Here is a 21,459-nt window from a genome sequence, read left to right as displayed (position 1 = left end):
CTAGGACTACCTGATCTAAAAAATAAAAATAATAAACTAAGAATCCTTGTCAGAAAGGCAAGGAAGAGCAAGGGGACAGAAGTTGCTGGAAGAGATAGGATGTTGTTTTCTCTACTGTACCTACCAACTCCCATCCTAAACCCTGAGAAGCAGAACTAGACATTGATGTCTATTCAGAATAATACAGACTTCCAAGGAAGGACAGTAAATCCTGGATGTTAACTCAAAGGTCCAAGGGCAATAAGTCAAGTGTCCTGAGAAAAAGATCCAGAACTTGTGGAAAGGACAATGACATTTTGATTACATCATTTAACACTTATTTTGAGCAGGTCAATCAGTTGAATGGGAGAGCAGGTAGCAAAAAGGAACAAAAGTTGCAACATAAACCTCCAGTGTGTCAGTGGTGAGATGACACTTGGTTAGCGATGCTCAATTCATACTGAAATAGCTTGCAGGAGATAGATGGAGGGCATTTGCACAGCAAAAATTTCAACACAACACATTGGGACATGAAGCAGTGGGTGTATATTGTTTCTGCCACAGCGCTCATGTGTAAGGAGTTTGCTCTTAACACACGTTCCTTGTTTCTGTTTCTTACTATGGGAGCCGAGAGCTTGGAATTTCATTTGTCTAAGCAAGTGATAGGATTTACAAGGTGGTAAACCGTTGTAAGAGAGGCTCAACTATGTTTCCTTCTTAGCATTCAATACAATGTTTATTATAAAATGTGCACCTGAGTTTATATTTTTTCTGCCAAGCTGTAGGGCAATAATATCTTGCTATGCAACCACTCTACATTTTATGTGTAATTTTTTTCAACTGTTCATTTTATGTGTGCATTTTTAAAACTAAACTATCATTTTCTATGTTGACATCTGTTGGGTTTTGTGGTCCTTTTTTTTATCTATTTCCAACTGAGTCTGGGAACCATCTCTTCTGACTGGATGCTGGCCTGAAATCTCTCAGTATTTAACCAGACCTCAGAAACACCCTGAGCACCTTGGCAAATGCAGAGATGTTACTCTTAGATATATCCTGAGTCCTTGATGGCTTCAACAAACAAGGTCATAATTCCTTTAGTCTTAGGGTTTTTTGTAGATTTTTCTCCCTTGCTTTGTGGATTTCTAAATGAAGGAAACTCCTACCCCAGGCTTTAGACCAGGAAAGGTTATTAGACAGAATGGTCTAAGCAGCTTATATAGAAGATGACCCTTAACCTCACCTCCCCAGGTAGGACTCAGTTACAGATCTTCATAGACACCTAGGGCTTTCCGAGGTCTGGACTGCTTATCTCCATATCACATATGTGATGTGATTGGTCTTAGGATCCTCACTGTGAGAGGCATGACAGAAGACCCCACGATGAGCATTTGCCATTAAGTCTTCCAAACTTTTTAAGCCCCTGATTTTTTGCTGGAGAAGTTAAGGAGCCATTTAATGTTTTCACAGACGTCTGACTCTATTGTGAGTACAGTGTTCTAGAGAGGGCAACCTACTTGCTAGAAAGTAAGCCACAAGCTAAGCATGATGATGCATACCTGTAATCCCAGTGTGTGGGAGGCTAAGGCAGGAGGATCCAGAGTTCAAGGCCAGCTGGAGCTACATACTGAGACTTTATCTCAGGACACATTTTTTTAAAGTAAGCAATATATTTTGAAAATTCATTTTTTTCTCTTGGGTACTTACATTGTAATTACAAAAGTGACCGTTAAGAAAACTAAGAGCTGGGAAAAAGCATGTTTTCTGGAAACATGAGGTTGGGATGGCTAGCAAGCAGGTCCTAAGTACTTGTACACCATCCATCCCATCTCTTCCACCTCTAGTACCAGCTGTAAGATCCAGTAAGTTTTTATGCAATAGAAGTTCATTTCTTTAAATCTCATTTTCATTCAGCAAAGAGTTTATCCCAGGAGGCAGTGAGGAGCAAGAGGCTATGATATTTGTGACTTTGACTGTTGAGTCTCCTTGAACTCAATAAACAAACTTTCCTGAAAAATCTCTCTAAATTTAGGCCCTGCTCCATTTGGTCAAAAATGGATGGCTGCTGCAACACTAGGAACTTTTTTGAAACTCCATCTGTTCCAGCATTACTACTAGAGTTTGAACATGACTCTTCTCTGAGTGTAGATATGATTTAACTAATGATGCATAAGTCTGTTCAACAGAATAGTCCAAGCCCTGCTCTGTGTTTGGAAGGCTTTGGCATCATCTTTACCCTAACATCAATCACCCCTGGCTGAAGAGGGTGTATCTTATAGTCCATGAGCTAGGCTTCAAAGCTTTAATGTACTTTTGAGATAAGAAATGTTAGAGGGGCTGGGGGTTTAGCTCAGCAGAAGAGCGCCTGCCTGGCAAGTGCAAGGCCCTGAGTTCAGTCCTCAGCTCTGGGGGAAAAAAAAATGTTAGAATGGGTTGCATATTGTAACTAGAAGCATACAGTTAGACCAATTCCATGCAAAGATGTTTATTTAATATTGTGTGAGCTGAATCCTGTATAAATTATTTGCACACTTTCTTGCATGATGAACTGATTTTTTATAGTTGTTTGTACCAGACGGTGGCATATTTTTGTAAAAAAAATTTTGACACTGAGTTGCATTAAATGTTTTTCCAACAATACACGCTGGTGTATTTTTGGTGTGTGTGTCAACTCACATTGGTTTTCTATAATAATGGGTTTATTTCTTGCCTCTTGAGACATATGCATTCACTCAGAAATTTGTTATTATAAAAAAACTTTCTGGGACTATATAGAAAAATAAGTTTGGGGCAAATACTCTGAAACTATAATGCAGTATTATTCTTAGATGGCATAATACTATAGTTTATTCACTGATAGACATTTCTGGAGCAAAGCACTGAGAATAGGATGTTAAATAAGACAGAAAGGGTTCCTGCCATAATGGAACTTAAACTCTAGTCAGAAAGACAAAAAAAAAAAAGCAAGGACATTAGACTAACTTGTAATAAGCATTGTGAAGGGAATATACTGAGAAGAAGAAAGGAGACACTCTAACAAAGGCTGAGCAGAGAGACCTGTAAAGAAGCAAGATGGACTCTGTGACCTGAGAGGTCAGAACCAGCCTCAGAAGACAGAGGATAAGAACACTCCAGAAAAAAAAAAATGTATGACATCCAAATCATGGTCTTCCCCCACCTTACTCAGTCTCAATCTTCTAGACTCTAAAATAGTGAATAGAAGAGTACCTCTCTGGTTGTGAGAGTTAAATAAACTAATTTAGGAACAGACCAGGCATCAGGCACATAATAGAAGTTCAATAAAGGGTGTGTGTGTGTGTGTGTGTGTGTGTGTGTGTGTGTGTGTGTGTGTGTGTGTGTGTGTGTGTGTGTGTGTGTGTGTGTGTGTGTGTGTGTGTGTGTGTGTGTGTGTGTGTGTGTGCGCACCTGTACCTATTTGGCTTTTTCCACCATGGCTGGTGCTCTACCCATACTTCCACTTTCAGCTTTCTCTGCTAGTTGGTTAGAAATAAGAGTCTTCCAGATTTGTATGCCCAATCTGGCTTTGAACTATGATCCTCAGATCTCAGTCTCCTGAGTAGCTAGGATTAGGCGTGAGCCACCAATACCTTGTTTAAATAGGGACGATTATAATAATTTCCCGACAACAGGAGTCTGAGAATGGAGGCAACGCTCACTCTGTATTCAGATCCCTTACTAGGGATCACCTACTTGATATTTTCACTCACTGACACAAACCTGATTCTAGATTAGAAGAGGACAAAAAAGGAACATGAACATGATAGCAATTAGAATCATTTTTCTAAGCTCAACCAGGATCATACCATCTTACCAATCCATCAATAGCCTATGGTTTCAGTTCAGGGTGCCTACCTACCTAGAAAGTTCTTCCAGTAACTCATTGCCTGGTTAACACCTGTTGTTCCTTGGAGCCCGTTCCTCACTGATAGTCCCCCCAACTGAGTAACTCCCACCTCTCAGAATTCTTGTATTTAAGGGCTTTGTTGTGTTGGTATTATTCGGGGTAGTGACATAGTGCTTAGCACAGTGCCAGACCTAAGGGAATTCACTAGTCCACATTTATATTCATAAAATGCTTTTAGCAGGCTATAGACCACACATATCCTAAACTAGAGTATGAATCAGCCAGAGGTTACATGCGTTGACCTAATAATTTATGGCTTCTTGGCTTAAATTGTTAGTTGAAGTAACCTATATAAAGACCCAATCTTTATTAAAGTCTCCTTTACATTCAACTAATGAATCTTGATATTTAATGTACAAGTCTAGTAAATTTTAATATGAAACAAGGTCTTTTATACTATTAATAAGCTCACATTAAATAGACTAAAGTCCCTCTAAAAAACTACCTTTTATAAACTTAATAAAAATTCCTTTAAACATTTTAAGGCTGCAATTATAAATCTAATTCATTTGCTGTACATGTGTGTATGTGTATGTGTGTGTGTGTGCACTAATCTTGGGGCTTGTACTAGTGCCCTACCACTTGAGCCACAGCTCCATTTCTGGCTTTTTTGGTAGTTATATGGAGATAGGAATCGCATGGACTTTCCTGTGATTCTCGTATCTCATCCTCAGAGTAGCTAGGATTACAGGCATGAGCCACCAGCACCTGGCTCACTTAATTCTTTTAAAATATTTCAAATATTTTAAAATATTACAAATATAGTGTATTTGCTTATCAGACCACTTTAAATACTTGCTCAGATAAGCAAAACATTCCCAAGTGAATAACTTATACATTTAATAAATTAAACATACATTTTAATCTCAAGTGTCTCTAAAAACTATCAAATATCAAAACTAGTAAAATAACTCGATCTCTTTGCTTAAAGTCATGTTATACTAGCTACTTATTTTATGTGAAAATTATAAGGATACTGTGGTAGGCACAATACTGTTTCCTTGTAGATGTCCTTGTCCCAATCCTGAAGCCTATGAATGTTATTTTACTTAGTGAAGGAGAAATGGCAAGTTCAATTAAGTACCTTAAAATGGAAAAATTATCCTGGACTACCTAAGTGGGCTCAAGTCATGATAAGGATCCTTAAAAGTGGAAGATGGAGGCAGAAGATGGTGTGATGCACTGTCCAAAGGATTCAACCTACCACTGCTGCCTCTGGAAGGGGCCACAAGCCAAGGAATGAGAATAGTGTCTAACTTGAAAAAGCAAAAGAAGGGATTCTGCCCTAGACCATTCAAATGGGCATACAGCCCTGCTGACGTTCTAACATTAGCCCAGTAAGACTTGTACCTGATCTGAACTTCTAAACTATAAAATGCTTGCCAGATGCTGGTGGCTCATGCCTGTAATCTTAGCTACTCAGGAGACTGGGATCTGAGGATCGTGGTTTTGAAGCCGGCCTGGGCAGAAAAGCCTGTGAGACTCATTTCATTAATCAGCAAAAATCTGGAAGTGGAGCTGTGGCTCAAGTGGTAGAGTGCCAGCCTTGAGTGAAAGAAGCCAAGTGAGAGCATGAGGGCCTGAGCTCAAGCCTCTGTACTGGCACAAAAAAACAAACAATATTTTTGTGCATGCTCATTATGCCATGGTTCCAACAGTAATAGGAAATGAATACAGTTACTCTGGCAGATTATCTAGTCCATGTCTAGTAGCCTACCCCAACAAAGCTGTTTCCTTATCAATTGTGTCCCCATAGGTAAGCTGTGTTCCCTCATCCCCTCCCCCCACCAACAAGACTCTGCCTACATAGAAGGCACACATCTCTTTGTAGTGTAATTCAGCACCAAAACTTATTTTTGACCATCAGATAAGTAGAACTACAAGAATTAAGCAGATGTCAGCCTCTATCCATGGTAGAAATACTTGCCCCGTTCCTGTTTTTTCAATGGCTTCATGGTCGAGGCTAACACCAATTATGTTCCTGCCCAAGAGGCATCGCAGAGAATCACAGTTACACAGAGCACTGGGCCTGGAGTACCAGTCAGGAATAGGAGCCCAGCTCTGTCCAGCCTCCAGGATCTAACCTGAACGGTGGGGAAGAGGAGATGGGACAATCTATACTATCTACACGCTAAGACTGAAAGGGTCCAGGGCCCAGAGCCAGGAACAAAGCACTAGAGGAATTCCAGTAGGAATAATGGAATTCCTGCTTCTGCAAAGGAGATAACATGGGATAAAACAGAAACCCAGGGAAGCCTCTTCCTGAATCAGTGTAAGCAAAGCTGAGGAACATGGCTGGAAAGCCAAAGACCAGGGCTTACTGGCCAAGCACATCTGTACTGTGGACAGACTGAAGTTCTCTATGTCCCCAGGTCTCACTGTCAGAGCCTTGCCATTGTTCTAGGAAATTTATAACAAGCCCCAATGAAAACAGCTCCCTTCAAGCAGTTCTGTGATGGTGAAGTTCAGGGGTCAACTTGGGGAGGTCATAGTTCCCAGCTATTTGGTCAGAGACTAAATGGTAGCATTTTTTAGGTGCCATGAATGAATTAATGAGTGAATGAATGAAGCAGATTATCCTCTAGAACGTTCAATCAGCTAAAGTCTCTAAAAGTTTCTAAAGTCTCTAAAAACATATGAGGTCCCCCAAAAAAGGAATTCTACCTCCAAAACACCTTTAGGCTTAGACCTAAGAGTGAAATAGGTGCTTTTCCCTTGCTGTCCAGCCTGACAATCTACCATGCATATTTTAGACTTGGAAGTCTCAAATTGCATTTCATGAGCCAATTTTTTTTAACATACAGATAGAGGAGAGGGAAAAAGAGAGAATGAGAGACAGACTTAGGAATCAAATCTATCTATTCTTCAACAACAACAAAATGAATAGCAATATATAGATAGAGGTGCACTGTATATACAAAGATACTTTATTGTAAAACATTTTGTTCTTTCTTTGTTGTTGTTGCTCATGTGGCTTGAACTCAGGGACTAGGCACCGTCCCTGAGCTTTTTCACTCAAGGCTAGTCCTCTACCACTTTGAGCCACAGCACCACTTCCAGTTTTCTGGTGGTTAACTGGAGATAAGAGTCTCACAGACTTTCCTGCCCGGGCTGGCTTTGAACCACAATCTTCAGACCTTAGCTTCCTGAGTAGCTATAGGCATGAGCCACCAGTGGCTAGCAAGCATTTTATTCTTAATGGAAAGGGTAACTAATCAAGAGGCACTGTACGCATATACTGACATGTTTAATTGAACTCCCCCTTGTATAACTACTGAAAGATATAAATAAATAGACAAATAAGTTTATAAATAAAAAAAATATTCTAGGGCTGGGAATGTGGCTTACTGGTAGAGTGCTTGCCTAGCATGCATGAAGCCCTAGGTTCGATTCCTCAGTACCACATAAACAGAAAAAGCCAGAAGTGGCGCTATGGCTCAAATGGTAGAGTGCCAGCCTTGAGCAAAAGAAGCTCAGGGACAGTGTGCAGACCCTGCATTCAAGCCCCAAACAAAAATAATTATTTTAAGTAATAAAGTGGGGTTTTTTGGGGGGGGCGGTCGTGGGGCCTGAACTCTGGGCCTGGGCGCTGTCCCTCAGCTCTTCAGCTCAAGGCTAGCGCTCTACCACCTGAGCCACAGCACCACTTCCGGCTTTTTTCTTTTTGCTTATGTGGTATTGAGGAATCGAATCCAGGGCCTCATGAATGCAAGGCAAGCGCTCTACCACTGAGCCACCTTCCCAGCCCTGTAATAAAGTGTTTTGAGGAATAAAATATATCTGGATAGGTAGGTAGATAGAAACATCACATGGTAACAATTGCTTCTCTGATAGAGTCCTAGAAAGAGATGAAGACAAGGAAAAAGTGGAGGCTGCAGGGCACAGAGGGTAGAGACAGCAGAGGGAGAGTAGGAATCCACTGGCTACAAGAGGAAGTCAGCAGAGGACCACATCCTGAGAAATCAGGCTTGGCAGATGCCAAGAGTCTAACAACAAAGTCATCTTGACCCATACACAAGCATTGGTGTGGCTCCCCTTTCCCATACTCTTTTTAACTTGAAATCTGACGTTTTCATTGTATTTTGTCACTCGGACTTTTTTTAGTAGGAGTCCCTACTTGCTTTCTAAAGGCAGCAGAGCACAGAGATCAAGAGCACTTAGTTGGGTACAGTGGCTCAAGCCTATAGTCCTAGCTGCTTTGGAGGTAGAGATTAAGAGACTGGAGTTTGAGGCCCACCAGACATATAGAACTCCAGAGACTTTTTTTGGGGGGGAGGGGCGGTCCGGTTGTGGGGCCTGAACTCTGGGCCTGAGCGCTGTCCCTCAGCTCTTCAGCTCAAGGCTAGTGCTCTACCACTTGAGCCACAGCGCCACTTCCGGGTTTTTTTCTTTTTGCTTATGTGGTGCTGAGGAATCGAACCCAGGGCCTCAGGCATGCAAGGCAAGCGCTCTACCACTGAGCCAACTTCCCAGCCCACTCCAGAGACTTCATCTCAACCAATGGCTGGGTACAGAGTTGCATATCTGTTATTCCAGCTAAGGGGAAAGGGCAATGGCTGGGGGCAGTGGTGCACTCCAGCCATCCCCAGTGACATGGGGAAGCACAAATAGGACGATTACAGCCCAGGCTTGCCAGGGCATAAATTGAGACTACCACAAAAATAACCAATGCAAAGAGGGGATGGAGGCGTGGCTCAAGTGGTAGAGTGTGTGTCTTATGAGAACAAGGTGTTCAGTGCAATCCCCAGTAACATCAAATAAAAAAACACAAAATATGAAGGCAGCCCTCCTCATGGCCCTGCTGGGAGGACAGATGAGGCTGATACATTCAGTATGGCAGAACAGTGCGTGACACTGAGTATACTTTATATCAACATCTGTTGCTGCCCGATGTTGATGGATCATATCTGTAATCCTCGCTACTCAGGAGGCTGACATCTGAAGATCACAGTTTGAAGCTAGCCCAGACAGGAAAGTCCATGAGACCCTTATCTCCAGTTAACCAAGCCCCCCACCACATGTCAGAAGTGAAGGGGTGGCTCAAGTGTTAGAGCACTAGCCTTGATCAAAAAAGAGATAGTACCCGGCCCTGAGTTCAAGCCCTAGTACCAACATACAAACACACATACTGTCACACACACACACACACACACACACACACACACACACACACACACACACACAAATCTATTGTTTTTATTATTTAAAAGGTCTACTTTGAATTTCTGCTTTGTTTTCTATACTAGGGGAAAAAAAGAATAAAAAGCAACGATGTTTTGACAGCCGTAGGGCTTGAACTCTAGGCCTGGGCGCTGTCCCTCAGCTCTTCAGCTCAAGGCAAGTGCTCTACTGCTTGAGCCACAGTGCCCCTTCAGGTTTTCTGGTGGTTTATTGGAGATAAGAGTCTCACAGACTTTCCTGCCAGGGCTGGCTTTGAACCGTGATCCTCAGATCTCAGCCTCCTGCATAGCTAGGATTATAGGCCTGAGCCACCAGTGCCCAACAAATGGTTGGTTTTCTCAGCAGTTCTAATTATACATCCTATCCTCTGTTGCTATTTTACAGAGGTGGGAGCTGAGGCGCAGGGTGGATACTGGTCTTGTCTGGCAGCACACAGTTGAGCTGAGATTCAAAGTGAAGCTATGTATGTAGTCCCAGAGCCCACACTCCCTGTGGAGCAGAGTTGAGCAGGGAAGAGCAGCTGATCGTGCCTGAGCCTTTCTGGGAATTCAGTTTCCAAAACAGTAACTGATAAAAATGCTGCCCTAAAATAACTTGAAACCCAGAAGTCTGGCTCTGGACTTTATCTTTTTTTTTTAATTCACATGAATCTTCCAATATAGCTTCAAATTAGAAAAGGCACCACTTCATCCTCAATCCTGGGCATGCAAATGGGCTCACTGGCTGCTGTACAGAGGCCCAGCCAGGCACACGGGTCCGCCAACCCTGCACCCAGCCCTTCTGAAGGGCTGGATCCTGCTCCTCTGCCAGGAAGCTGGGTATGTTTAGATGTCAAATCCTCCAAAGGGGCTTTGGGCCTCCTCTGCTTGCCCACAGTGCTTATGTAACAATCCCACCTCGCAAACGAAGAACACAACTACAAGCTCCTTTAGGAGGAGTGTAAAAAACATGGGTAATAGCTCCATCTGCCTGTGAAATTCAAGTGCTCTCCTCTCTCTCCTCTCTCTCTCTCTCCTTCTCATCTGCCCCTCTCCTTCTCTATTGCCTGTCTTTCTCCTCTTTCTCTCTCCTTCTGTCTTGCTCTCCTCTCTCCTTCTCTCTCTCTCTCTCCTCTATCTCTGTCTCTCTCGTTCTATTTCTCTGTGTCTCCCTCCTTCTCTTTCTCTCTCCTCTTTCCCCCTTCCCCTATGTCCCCCCTCCTCCCTCTCTCTCTCTCTCTCTCTCTCTCTCTCTCTCTCTCTCTCTCTCTCTCTCTCTCTCTCTCTCTAGAGTAGCTATTCTAGCTACTCAAGAGCCTGAGATCTGAGGACTGTGGTTCAAAGCTATCCCTGGCCAGGAAGTCTGGGAAACGCTTATCTCCAACTATCAAAAAAGGTGGAAATGGAGCTGTGGCTCAAGTGGTAGTGCCAACCTTGAACAAAAAAGTTAAGGGACGGTGCCCAGGTCCTGAGTTCAAGCCTCAGTACTGACATACACAAATAAAATCTATTTTTATTAAAGAAATATAATTTGTCTAGGCATTTACACACAGTGAGACCAAAGAATGATACTCTTAGTGGAGAAACACAAAGGTGTAATGCCTATGTACCACTGATCATATAAAATAATATTTATCTAAATGAACTCCAGGAAATGGAAACAAGAGTCTTTCCCTTTTTGGCTGTTTTTCTTTTCTTTTTGTCTTGTTTGTGGCATTTATCTGTCTTTGGGAAAGCAAGGGAGTGCAGAAATGGAGGGATAAAGGAAGGATGAGCAAATACAGCAGCAGTATTCCCTAGACACTATGTGGAAAATGAACTATACAACTTGTGGGCAGGGATGGGAAAGAAAAACTGGGAGAGAGCAAGGAAAGGGGTAGCATTGTTCAAAAAGAAATGTACTCTTTACCTAACATACCTGTAACTCCTCTATACATCATCTTTATAATAACAATTAAAAAAATAAAAATTTTAATTTAAAAAAGAAGCCCCAGATGATAGGAGACGTAAGTGGATATGAGTGATTGTCACAGAGTATGAGCTATGTTAGAGGCCAGAGGAGAACCAGCTGAACAAAGCTTATATGACCAGGCCATGGCAGAAAGAACTCTCTCCCCGGTTAGGGAAAGCTCTTTAGCCTCCATTGTCCCTGACATGGTCATTTAGCTTCTGCTCTAATACCAGCAACACTGATTTCCAGCGGCAAAATGCCACTACTCACAACAGCTCTGGACGGAAACTCTTCTCCAGAATGGACATACAACTCCCTCTCTGTTCTTTGCCCATTGGTCCAGTTCGGCCTCAAGGGACAACACAACACAACTTGAACCCCCACACTTCTGCCCTTCAACTGCGAGAAGACAGGACAGCACTTAAGCATCTACCCTAAAACTTTTCCATCAGAGTGAGTGTACTCAGTCCTTCTGATTGTCCTGCTTGTCTGTCACTTTTGCTGTCCCTATCATTGTCCCATTCCTTGTCACTGAAAGCATTCCAGAACATCAAAAGGCAGGGCCTAGAAATGGCCCAACAGTGCAGGTACAGGACTCCTCTCTTCTACACCCTTCATATAGGCTGATGTATATTTTAATATATGCATTAAGAAGAATTCATTATAGGGCACAATAATGACCTCTTGTTGACACATCGCGTGCACTGAAATGCCTACTGTTTTGGGCATTCCCTCTTGGTGCAAGTTTTTAACCTAGATGTAGGACTCCACATTTTATCACTATTACATGCTATTCTAGTTTCCATCTCATCTCTAACATCTCTTTTATTGTTAGATTTGGAAAAGCATACTTTCTGTCTTTACTCAATTTGACAGCATAATACACTAAAGAGGATGAAAGAAAGGGTCCACTGACAGGGTTCTCAGTGTGTGAATGGACCCATGTCTGTGTGGTTACTCCAGGAACTTCCTTGGCCAGACCCAGCTGTGTGGTTAGCAGCCATGTGTCGTGAGAATTGGTGATACTGCTATACTGAAATCGACATGTACTGTAACCCTTCTGTACATCACCTTTATAATAATAATTTACAAAATAAAAAATAAATGCCTGTAATGCTAGCTACTCAAGAGGCTGAGATCTGAGGATTGCGGTTCACAACCAGCCCAGGCAAGAAAGTCCATGAGACTCATCACCAATTAACCACCAAAAAGCTGGAAGTGGAGGTATGGCTTAAGTGGTAAAGCACCAAGCTTGAGCGAAAGAGCCCCTGAGAGTATGAGGTCCCCTGTTCAAGCTCCAGTGCTGGCACAGTAACAACAACTACAAAAACACCTCATGCTTCATTCAGGCAATTCTTCCTACACGCTTATAATATGGCAATAATTTTTTTAAGACATAAGCCTTTAGTATAAATTTGTTCTTGAACTATGGTGGCCTTTAATGATTTTGTAGAGTATTTATGTGAAATTTCCCCTCTTGGAAATACTTGGCGGTATAGAGCCACTTCGCTTCAATGTCCTGCCACCAGCATATCCACGGCCAGCATAGCTCTTGCTGCACACAGGAACACACTGGACGACTAGACACAGAGCAGGAAGACTTTCACTGAGTTCCATTTTGTCATTTTAGATCTTAACACCTTATAAATGCATACCATGTTCAAAAAAATGTTTTTTAAAACCGTTTTCCTCTGGGAGAATGTCGAGCTGGGTGACATTGATCAAGATGCATTGTGTTCATATACTTCTTTGTTGAATGGCAACTCCTTTGAACAACTACTTAAAGATAAAAGAAAATTAACACACACACACACACACACACACACACACACACACACACACACACACACATTTTTCCTCCATTTGATAAAATTCCAGGGGTGGGGAGCATGGCTCCATCCTTCGGTAAGGGCACATAAAAGCCCTTAACATACTGCATTATTCCCTTAGTTTCGAACATAGAAAGCCATACTCTGTTGGTAAATCCCATCATTTGAAACCTGGGTAGACGGTATAATTGTTTCAACAAATTATTCCCTTTTTGCAATAATATTGCCCAGACCCACTGACATCAGACTTGGACATGTGAGTCGCTCCTGCCAATATAAGAAGTAGGGATGTGTTCCCCTATCCACAGATGTTTTAGGACACCTGCATGATTCTACCATCACTCTTCGCCATGCAACTGACTAGCATATTCCCAGCCAGCGGCTGTTCCTCTGGCTTGGATATTAATTGAAGCAGCTGCAGGGAACCCAGAATGGACATATCACATAAATGGAAAATGAGCTTTTGCTGTATTAGTTACAGAGCACTGGGGTGATTTGTTACTGGAACAGAACCTATCAACAGCTGACTAATACAGTAATTGTTTTACATGTTTGTTTTTTCACTCATTAGAGTGAAAAATGCCATTTTTAATTACCTCATTTTTTGTGTTTTGTTTTTTAATGTCCTCCTCCTAGACACTAAATTCCACAAGGAAAAAGATTGTTTCTTCTAATAGTGTGTCTCTAGAGCTTTTGCGTGACTATTACTAAGCAGGCATTTAGTGTAATTTTTGTATGTGGTCATTTCTTAGATTCTAAAAAGCAGTGGTTAATAAGGTCAACACTGGGGGGCTGATAAGGTGGCTCAGTGGTAGAGGGCTTGCCTTGCATGCATGAGGCCCTGGGTTCGCTTCCTCAGCACCACATACACAGAAAAAGCTGGAAGTGGGTGCTATGGCTCAAGTGGTAGAGTGCTAGCCTTGAGCTGAAGAGCTCAGAACAGTGCCCAAGCCCAGAATGCAAGCTCCTCGACCAGCAAAAATAAAAAATAAATAAGGTCAACACTGTAGACTGTCCAGGGGAACCTGGGCCAGTTTCCTCTAGTTATTTACAAACTCTCTAACTTGGTCAACTATCACCATCCTTATATCTTCAGCCTCACTGCCATGCTACATGTAATAAATGTAGTGAGATTCTTGCCCATGTAATTGTAACCCCTCTGTACAGTATTTTCACAATAAAAAATAAATGTAGTGAGACAGATGCTCACCACCACTATTCAATTATTTCCATTCAATAGTCAGTTAAGAACACTCAGCACACTGGTGGCTCATTCCTAGAATCCTGGCAACTCAGAAGGCTGAGATCTGAAAATGGGAGATGGAAGCCAACCTGAGTGGACAAACTTAAGAGCCTCTCATCGGAGACTCTTATCTCCAATTAACCAGCAAAACTCAAAAAGTGGATGTATGGCTCAAGTAGCAGAGTGCTAGACTTGAGTGAAAAAGTTAGGCAAGAGTGAGAGGCCCTGAGTTGTTCAAGTCCTAGTACTGGCACTAATAATAATAATATTGGTTAAAAATCACTTGGTACCATATGCCTTACATCGGGATGAAAATGAGAACGCATCACATCCCTACATCTGAAACCAGCATTATTTTATTATACATGTAAGTAAGTAGAATTATGATGCTTATTATGGACCAAGGACTATAATCAATTTGGTACCCACATGATCTCATTTAATCTTCACAATCACCCCACAAAATAGCAAGAACAGAATGGTCTAGAATCTTACTGCTATGGGTTCTACTACTCTTGCAAATTCTTTAAATTCTCAGTGCTTCTATTTCTTTAGCTGGAAATAGGGGTTATCATGGGAACCGCACTTTAATTGTTGGGACACTTTAATGAGGTAATATATATGATGTGCTTAGCTAGTGTCTCTCTTTCTACCTTGCTCTTCTGGAGACCATTTACATCCTACAGGATCACACTATGTGGCTTGCATAGAGAGAGATGAGTCACTAAGCCAAGCTCCTGCATTTAAGGCACTCACAGTTGGAGACTGCCACAAGCTCAGACTTGGAATTCAAAAGAGGCCCACAAATGTATTCTTCCAAGTGACTAAATCCAGTTTATGATCCAAGCACAGTAAACTCATGTTCTCATTTCCTTTTCCACCGAAATAGCTATCTGTGCTCCCTGAAGAGGCCCTAGATTATTATAGTTCCTTGAATGCCCTAAAATTCTCTGGAGAGAAGGAATGTTTGTTTAAAGCAAGCCCAGCTTGGAGCTAGAAGACATTAGTTTAAATTCTCTGAAGCTATGACAATGTAACTCATTTCCTGTTTTTCTCAGCTGTCTAGACGAAGATCTCATAAGCATTAGCTGTGAGTCCTACCATCAGGGTAAAAATAGCAGGTTTAAATATGAAATGCTGTGGTAGAGGAAAGATTGTAGGTTTCTACCTTTGTCCACCAGATGACTATTTGGAAACAGAATTTTTGTTCTTTGCCTTTGTTGTTGGTTTTTCCATTAAGTCCTGTGAAACGGTATTTCAGGGGCAGAATCAGAGAACATTTATTTTTCTAAAGAACACAGTTGTTCCTTGATGAAGTTATTGCAATTTCCCCTGGGGGTTTTAAATGTAACTTTGAAGATATGGCTTATAGCCTTGTCCCTTTCTAAAGAAGATACAAGCCGGGCTCACGCCTGTAATCCTAGCTACTCAAGAGGCTGAGATATGAGGATCACAGTTCAAAGCCAGCCTGGGCACAAAAATCTTATCTCCAATAAATCACTCAGCAAACACGAAGTGGTGCTATGGCTCAAGTGGTAGAGTGCTAGTCTTGAGCTGAAGACCTGAAGGACAGCGCCCAGGCCCAGAGTTCAAGCCCACGACCAACAAAAAAAAAAAAAGGAGATAAAGGCCTCAAAGCTAAACATATGCATGAACACACACAGGATCACAGATGGATACACACATGGATTACTAGATATACAAGATATACATAGACACAAGTAGATACATGAATAGATTAGTAGATCATGTTTTTAATTGTGTGATTTCTTTTTTTTTTTTTTGTCCATCATGGGGCCTGAAATCTAGGCCTGGGCACTGTTCCTCAGCTCTTCATCTCAAGGCTAGAACTCTACCTCTTAAGCCACAGCGCCACTTCCACTTTTTCTGCTTATGCAATGCTGAGGAATCAAACCCAAGGCCTCTTGCATGCAAGGCAAGCGCTCTACCACTGAGCCACCTTCCCAGCCCAATTGTGTGATTTCTTGAGGAGATTAGAAGTGAAGAAAAGAAAATGTTAGAGGATGAACAATACCAAGGCAATAGGCTGCACCTGTGAATGAAGACACAAACTGCAGCTCACTGAAAGCTGAGGAATAATGGGCTGTAAGGCAATGGGAAAGTGAAAGTGCGTGGGGGATCAACTTAATAAAAGTACTATACATGTATAGGAAATACTTTGGCAATACCTTTTAAACAATTAACATATACTTTTTTAAAAAATTAAGAACTTATAGAAATGTAAAACAAGTCTTGTCTGGCTGTAGAAGTACTACTGGGAGGGAAGAAGGCAAATGGAGAGGGTGAAGGAAGGTGACTAAGGTCAAAGTGCTTTATGCACACGTGTGAAAAATGGAATAATTGCCGGGCGCTGGTGGCTCACGCCTGTAATCCTAGCTACTCAGGAGGCTGAGATCTGAGGATCGCGGTTCAAAGCCAGCCCGGGCAGGAGAGACCGTGAGACTCCTATCTCCAATAAACCACCAGAAAACCGGAAGTGGCGCTGTAGCTCAAGTGGTAGAGCGCTCGCTTTGAGCTGAAGAGCTGAGGGACAGCGCCCAGGCCCAGAGTTCAAGCCCCACGACCGACAAAAAAAAAAAAAAAGAAAAATGGAATAATTAAGCTTGTTGAGATTGTGTTGGGAAGGAAGGATGTAGACAAGTGAAAATGAGAGAACAGAAAAAAATTTTAAAGAAAAGCTGGGCACTGGTGGCTCACACCTGTAATCCTAGCTACTCAGGAAGCTGAGATGTGAGGTATCATAGTTCAAAGCCAAAAACAGGCAGGAAAGTCCTTGAGACTCTTATCTACAATTAATTATGAAAGAAGTCAGAAAGAAAGCTGTGGCTCAGATAATAGAGCACTAGAATTGAGAAAAAAACAAACTCAGAAACAGATTCTGATTTTCAATCGTAAGACTAGCACAAATAGTTAGAGTAATAATAATTTATTAAATCAGATCCTTAGTGACATTCTATACTAATTAATGCCAAGTTTAAAGAAATTAACAAAGTATCTAATGCAAGAATTATACTATAAAAATTCTTCAGCCAGGCACTGGTGGCTTCTACTTGTAATCCTAGCTACTCAGGAGGTTGAGATCTGAGGACCCTGATTCAAAGCCAGCCTGGGCAGGGAAATCAGTGAGATGCTTATCTCCAATAAACCACCAGAAAACAAGAAATGGCACTGTGGCTCTAGTAATAGAATCCTAGCCTTGAGCTGAAGAGCTGAGGGAGAGCGCCAGGCCCAGAGTTCAAGGTCCTTGACCAACAACAACAAAAAGAATTAGTTCAAACAACAACATAACATTAAACCCCATTACATTAATAATCTATGATACTATCCAGTGCCATTGAATGTGTGGCAAATCATTCATATCATATCTAGTAGGACTGTAAGTAGAATAAAGCAATGACAGTATGTTTTAAGAATCATAAAAATAAAAGCTTTATGTATAGAAATAATGTTTCCAAGTTATTGATGTAACTGCAATGTTGACATGATCAAAACACAACTTTGTTGTTTTTCTCCATTATCTTATTAAAATTTATTCAGTTGGGGTGGCGGGGGAGAGTGGGAATCACAAAAGAAACTTGTCCTTGACTCCTCTAGATAAAAATGATTGCAGGGCTAGGAATGTGGCTTAGTGATAGTGTTTGCCTAGAATGCATGAAGTCCTGGGTTCCATTCCTCAGGACCACATAAACAGAAAAGGCTGAAAGTGGCACTGTGGTTCAAGTGGTAGAGTACTAGCCTTGAGAAAAAGAAGCTCAGGGACAGTGTCCAGGCCCTGAGTTCAAGCCCCAGGACTAATAAAAAAAAAGATTGCGGGTAACTCTTATAGTTATTGATATTTAACAAGGGAGCCAAAAACGTACAGTGGAAAAAGATAGCCTCTTCAATAATCAGTGCTGGGAAAAATGGGGACCCATGTAGAAAACTAAAACTGGAACCCTGTTTGTCACCAAGCACCAATAACAACTCAAAGTAGATCAAAGACCTCAACATCAGATCTTAAATTTTGAAACTACTGCAAAATGGAGTAGAACCACTATCAGAACTTACAGGCATACGTAGAAATTTTTTAAAAGGAGTCCCAGGAACACAGCAAAGAAGACAGAGACTTGACAAATGGGATTACATCAAAATAAAAGTTTCTGGAAGTGACACTGTGGTTCAAGTGGTAGAGCACTGGCCTTGAGCTGAAGAGCTGAGGGACAGGGCCCAGGCCCAGAGTTCAAACCCCAAGACCAACAACAAAAAAAAAAGGTTCTGCAGAGCAAAAGACAATTACTAAACTAGAAAGACAGCCAACAGACTGGCAGAAAATCTTTACCAGCAATACATCCAACAAAGACCTATTATCCAAAAGATACAAGGAGCTCAAAAAATTAGCACCCCTCAAAACTAACAACCAATCACCAAATGGGCAAAGGAGCTGAAGAGAGACTTCCAAGAGGAGAAGGTAAGATTGGCAAATAAACATATGAGGAGCCAAGTGCCCATGGCTCACATCTGTAATCCTAGCTACTTAGGAAGCTGAGATCTAAGGGTTGCAGTTAAAAGCTAGCCTCAGCAGGAAAGTCCATGACACTCCAATAAACCATCAGAAAACTGGAAGTGGTGCTGTGCTCAAAGTAGTAGAATGCTAGACGAACAAAAAAGCTCAGGGACAGTGCCCAGGTCCTAAATTCAGGATCCATGAACAGCCAAAAATAAACAAAAACAAAAACAACAAAATAGGAGCCAGGCGCCAGTGGCTCACACCTGTAATCTTAGCTACTCAGGAGGCTGAGATCTGAGGATATGGTTCAAATCCAGCCAGGGCAGGAAAGTCCGTGAGACTCTTCTCTCCAACAAACCATTAGAAAACCGAAGTGCTGCTATGGCTCAAGCAGTAGAGAGCTCACCTTGAGCTGAAGAATGTAGGGACAGTGCCCAACCCCAGAGTTCAAGCCCCACAACTAACAAAAATAAAAATAAAAAAAGAGGGAATGCTCAACATCCCTGACCATAAGGAAATTAAAATCAAAACAACTTTGAGATTCCATTTCACCCCAGTTAGATTAGCCAACATCATGAATTTGAGCAACAAATATTGGTGGGGATGTGGGGGAAAAGGAACCCTACTGCACTGTTAGTGGGAATGTAACTAGTACAACCATTCTGGAAAGCAGTCTGCAAGTTCCTCAAGAAACTAACCGCAGAACTTCCCTACAACCCAGCCAAAGCACTCCTGGGCATCTTACTCAGATCATTACAAGTCAGGATATGATAAAGACACTGGAACATCCATGTTCATTGCTGCACTATTCACAATATCAAGTTTTGGAAACAGCCCAGATACCCTATAACAGATGAATAAGTCAATAAAATACATTATATACACAATGTACTTTTCTGTGTATGTCAGTGGTGGGGCTTAAGCTCTAAGCCTAAGCACTGTCCCTGAGCTCTTCAGCTCAAGACAAGAGCCGTACCACTTGAGCCACAGTGCCACTTCCAGTTTTCTGATGGTTAATTGGAGATAAGTGTCTCACTGACTATTGTGCCCGGGCTGGCTTTGAACCGGGATCCTCAGATCTCAGCCTCCTGAGTAGCTAGGATTACAGGCATGAGCCACTGGCACCCAGCCACAATGTAATTTTTATACAGCCATTAAAAATATTATGTCATTTGCAGGGAAATAGATGGACCTAGATCAAATCATGCTAAGTGAGGTAAGCCCAGCTCAGAGAGACAAAAAGTGCATGGCTTCTCTCTTATGTGGAAGCTAGATCTAAAATATAACTGGACATAACCCATACAAGACTCGAGACATTCACAGATAAACTGCCAGACTACAGGAGGAATACTCTTAGGGGACAAACCCAAAGGTGTTACTTCTCAGAATATTTAAAATGCTAGTTATCCAAGCAAATACCAGGAAATGGAAACATGGGTTTTTTTGTTGTTAGTGGTGATGGTGTTTTTGCTTTTTTTTTTTTTGGGGGGGGGGCAAGTGGGGATTACAGAAAGGTTGAGTGGAAAGGTAAACAAAAGCAATCCTGTGCTGGGCACCGGTGACTCACGCCTGTAATCCTAGCTACTCAGGAGGCTGAGATCTGAGTATCATGGTTCAAAGCCAGCCCAGCAGGAAAAGTCCATGAAACTCTTATCTTCAATAAACCACCAGAAAACAGGAAGTGGCACTGTAGTTCAAGTAGTAGAGCGCTAGCCTTGAGCTGAAGAGCTGAAGGGCAGTGTTCAGGCCCAGAGTTCAAGTCCCATGACCAACAACAACAACAAAAAGCAATCATGTTATTCAGCATATTCTATGTGAAACACGAACAATGAAACTTGTGGTCAGGGGTGGGGGAATGAAACTGGGGAAGAATAGGGAAGAGATAGCATTGTCCAAAAAACAAATGTACTTATTACCTGACTTATGAAATGGTCACCTCTCTGTATAACACCTTAATAATAAAATTATAATAAAACAATAAAATAAACAATTAAAATATTTTTAATGGTAGCAGCCAGCCAGTCGCTGGTGGCTCATGCCTGCAATCCTACTCAGAAGGCTGAGATCAGAGGATCAAGGTTCATAGCTATCCTAGACAGGAAAGTCAGTGAGACTCATCTCCAATTAACCACCAGAAAACAAGAAGTGGTGCTACAGTTCGGTGATAGAGCACTAGCTTAGAGCAAAAAGAGCTCAGGGCCAGAGCCCACACCCTGAGATCAGGCCCCACAATTGACAAAATAATAATAATAATAATAATAATGATCAGGTAATGACAGTCTGATGTTAAATCACAAATAAGGTCTCTACAGAGAATTCAGAATGTTACTTCATTATGTTAGTCAACAATTCAGTTTTTAATTAAGACTTCTTCCCTTTTACAAAAGCTGGCAGTCCCAGGGAGGTGAAGGGCAAAATGAGGCTCCCGAATGACCTTGTCTCTCCTCTCTGCTCATAAGCCTCTACCACTCACGCTGAATCCATGTCCAAGAGGAAGGAAGGGGAAGAGGTGAGTAGTTCTGTGTGGTGCTACCTTACTTAGTTTCTGATGGAGCACTGTTGTGGCTGTGTAGCTATATCCAGCTACCTCTCACTGGAAGCACTTTATATGGGATCTTTAGCAATTCCCACCTCCCAGGCCCTCCCATTTTAATTGTCCGAACCAAGGAGACAATTCTCAACCCCTGGTTCAAGGGAAACCTGTCTGTTCACACTATCTGGTCCACCCACTCACCCTTCTGAAAGGGTTCTCTTAGACAGGATAAAGTGAAAGCAGCTCAAAATGGGTTAAATGAATTGGTTATGAAAGAGAATGAACTCATGCATGTAATCCTAGCTAATCAGGAGACTGAAATCTGAGGATCAT

The 21,459-nt window shown here is 41.9% G+C and overlaps 1 protein-coding gene across 2 annotated transcripts in view; it reads right to left on the bottom strand.

The window, feature by feature from the left end:
- Ntaq1 (N-terminal glutamine amidase 1) overlaps positions 1-21,459 on the bottom strand; it is a 74,045-nt gene that overhangs the window by 27,104 nt on the left and 25,482 nt on the right. The gene's annotated exons all lie outside the window — the stretch shown is intronic.

The sequence above is a fragment of the Dipodomys merriami genome, unplaced genomic scaffold, assembly GCF_024711535.1.
Source record: "Dipodomys merriami isolate MVZ:Mamm:240054 unplaced genomic scaffold, mDipMer1.0.p SCAF_4, whole genome shotgun sequence".
NCBI classification, from domain to species: Eukaryota; Metazoa; Chordata; class Mammalia; order Rodentia; family Heteromyidae; genus Dipodomys; species Dipodomys merriami.
The sequence above is the reverse complement of the archived record's forward strand: the minus strand, read 5'-3'. Positions and strand labels throughout refer to the sequence as shown.